General features: G+C 38.2%; 1 pseudogene across 1 annotated transcript in view; it reads left to right on the top strand.

The window, feature by feature from the left end:
- The first annotated feature begins 213 nt into the window (after positions 1 to 213).
- Positions 214 to 3,496, top strand: part of LOC108523605 (ubiquitin-associated protein 1 pseudogene) — a 7,874-nt pseudogene continuing 4,591 nt past the window's right edge. Inside the window, exon 1 of the transcript XR_001883851.1 lies at positions 214 to 794. The product of XR_001883851.1 is annotated as a ubiquitin-associated protein 1 pseudogene (transcript). The remainder of the gene's footprint in view (positions 795 to 3,496) is intronic.

The raw sequence follows: 3,496 nt of genomic DNA, 5'->3' as shown, positions 1-3,496 counted from the left end.
GAAAATACATCATTGAATAAGATAGACTTAAATACTTGCCCACAAAGAGCCTATATTTCTTTGGGAAAGAGAAACAATAAATATAATTAAAAAGTCAATTTATAATGTTAGAAGGCAATAAGTGTTATGGGGAAAAGATGGTAATATGGGAGTATTGTAGTGAGGGTGGGGTAGTACTTTTAAGTAGGGTGGGTCAGTGTAAGCCTCACTGAGAGGGTAACATTTGAGCAAAAACTTGAAGGAGTGAGTCATGTGACAGAAGAGTGTTCCAGTTAGAAGGAACAGTCAGTACAGAGTTTTTGAGGTGAATGGAGCCTGTCATCTTTAAGAGCAGCGGTCACCATAACTTAGTACAGTGAGCCAGAGAATGACTGAAAGGAGATGAGGGCAGAGAGACTGTGGGTGATGGGGAAGGCCTCTTAGACCACTGTGAATACTTTGGCTTTTACACTAAGTGCCATTGAAAATAAACTCCTAATAATACTGAATGAGTAGAATTTCCTTCTCAGAGATTTAGGGTCAAGGAAAAGGTAAGCAGTCAGAGAAGGAACTCTGTAACTTCTAGACTTAGAATAGCAAAAATTAATGCATATCCGTTAGACATAAGATTATGGCAAAACAAATAATGAAGTTCTTTGCTGATATTTTCTACTTTATTTTTGATTATAGGGACTTTCAGTTACCTTGATGATGTCCCATTTAAGATAGGAGACAAATTCAAAACACCAGCTAAAGTTGGTCTACCTATTGGCTTCTCCTTGCCTGATTGTTTGCAGGTTGTCAGAGAAGTACAGGTAAGTGGTAATTTTTAGTTAAAGTTTAGTGCATTTAAAAGTTTAAAGAGTAAGAATTTGATGTATAGTGAAATAAAGAAAACTACAGTTGCAAGCAGAATCACGTTTTGGTCAATGATGGACCGCATATACAATAGTGGTCCCATAAAATTATAAGGGGCTGAACGTTGTGGCTCACGCTTGTGATCCTAGCACTGTGGGTGGCCAAGGTGGGAGGATCACTTGAGCTCAGGAGTTTGAGACCAGGCTGGGCAACTTAATGAGACCTCGTCTCTACTGGGGGGAAAAAAGGATATATATATATATATATATATGTATGTACCTATCACATAGTGACATAGCAGTAGTAGTAACCATTGTAACATGGTAGCACAATGCATTACTCAAGTGTTTGTGGTGATGCTGGTGTAAACACATCTGCACTGACAGTCTTATAAAAGTATAGCACATACAATTCAGTATAGTATGTAATACAAATAAATGACAATGTTACTCATTTACGTATTACTATGCTATACTTTTTAGCATTATCCTTCTACTTATTAAAAAAGTTAACTGTAAAACAGCCTCAGGTAGGTCCTTCAGGAGATATTCCACAGGAGGGCATTGTGATCATAGGAGATGACAGCTCCATGCATGTATTGATCCTGAAGATAATCCCGTGAGACAAGATGGGGAGGTGGAAAACAGTGATGCTGATGATCCCGTAGGCCTAGGCTGATGTGTGTGTGTTTGTGGCTTCATTTTAAGAAAGAAGTTTAAAAGTAAAAAAAAAAAAAAAAAAATTTAAAGATCCAAAAGGTTATAGAATAAGGGTATAAAGAAAATGTTTTGGTACCGTTGTATGATGTGTTTGTGTTTTAGGCTTAGTTCAGAAGAGTAAAAAAGTTTTAAAATTTAATGTTTATAAAGTTAAAAAAAGTCACAGTAAGCTCGAGTTAATTTATTATTGAGAGAAAATTGTTTTTTACAAATTTAGTATAGTCTAAGTGTACAGTGTTTATAAAGTCTATAGTACTACTGTACAGTAATGTCCTAGGCCTTCACATTTACCCACCATTCACTTACTCACCCAGAGCAACTTCCAGTCCTGCAAGCTCCATTTATGGTAAGTGCCCTATGCAGGTGGACCATTTTAAATCTTTTTTTTTTTCTTTTTTTCTTTTTTTGAGATGGAGTTTCATTCTTGTTGCCCAGGCTGGAGTGCAATGGTGCGATCTTGGTTCACTGCAACCTCCGCCTCCACCTCCACCTCCACCTCCACCTCCTGGGTTCAAGGGATTCTCCTGCCTCAGCCTCCTGAGTAGCTGGGATTACAGGTGTGCACCACCATGCCTGGCTAATTTTGTATTTTAGTAGAGACAGGGTTTCACCATGTTAGTCAGGCTGATCTTGAACTCCTGACCTCAGTTGATCCACCCACCTTGACCTCACAAAATGCTGGGATTACAGGCGTGAGCCACTGCACCCAGCCTATTTTAATCTTTTATTCCATATTTTACTGTACCTTTTCTATGTTTAGGTAGGTTTAGATACATAAATACTTGCCATTGTGCAACAGTTGCCTACAGTATTCAGTACAGTAACATGCTATACAGGTTTGTAGCCTCGGAGCAATACTGTACCGTAGCAATACCATATAGCCTAGGTGTATAGCAGGCTGTACCATCTAGGTTTGTGTAAGTACACTTCTGCCCTCACCGATGAAATCACCTAACATGCATTTTTTAGAGTGTATCCTTGTCATTATGACTGTATTCTCTTATTATTGTTTCTTATGGCTCCTATATTGCTGCCTGGCTCACATTGTTATACACACATACAGATTTTGTTTACTCTGTTAGATTGTATATTCCTGGGGCTCTGTGCCTCACACAGAACAAATTCCCATTTCCCATTTAACTAGTTTTTTCACCTCTTTTCCTTTCTCTGTTAATGTCCTCATTCTCTTTTCAGTCACTCAAGTTAGATTTGCTGTGTCTCACATTGCAGTTCAGCCTGACCTCATTTTTCATGTGGGCTGTTGCAGTAGCCTCTTTAATTGGCCCTTCTGCTTGCAGTGTTTTCCTTCTATTTTTTTACATTGTTTCTAGAAGTTTAAGATCTGGCATGATCTTAAAGTTTTAAATTGTCACATCCCTTTTCATAATTGTTCAAAAGGGTTCAGTGACTGACCAGTCCTTATTGAGTCTAGTCTAGACATAAGGTTATGGCAAAGCAATTGAGCTCATCACCTCCATGTTCCCTCCAAACCATGTTACTAGTAGTCTGTTAGACCTTGTATGTTATCTCTCTGTATGCTGCTTCTGCTCATGAGCTGTTATCTCTACCTGGAATATTCTTTTTCTCACTATACCGAAAACTCCGTTTAAATCTATTCTAGATTGCACATAAATGTTATCTCCTCGAGGGCTTCTTTCTCAATCCTCCCATCTTTAAGGCTCAGTTATATAGAAATGTACTGAATTACTCCTTGAAAGCAACAAATAGCCCTGTGTTACTTACTGCAGTACACATTTACTGAATGCCTGCTTTTGAGAGGTGGTCTATTGGGCACTCAAGGTAGAGATAAATGCCTTAATCACTGTCCTCAAGGTACTTATAGTTGAGAGAAGTTACCTAGAGAAACAGAAGAATATGGTACTTACTGTAACTCTTCTTCCTGTGACTTAAGAAGATTTTTAAAAATGCAACTTTCAGAA

This window comes from Rhinopithecus bieti, unplaced genomic scaffold (genome assembly GCF_001698545.2).
Source record: "Rhinopithecus bieti isolate Rb0 unplaced genomic scaffold, ASM169854v2 scaffold_76655, whole genome shotgun sequence".
NCBI classification, from domain to species: Eukaryota; Metazoa; Chordata; class Mammalia; order Primates; family Cercopithecidae; genus Rhinopithecus; species Rhinopithecus bieti.
This window is presented reverse-complemented; position numbering and strand designations above follow the sequence as displayed.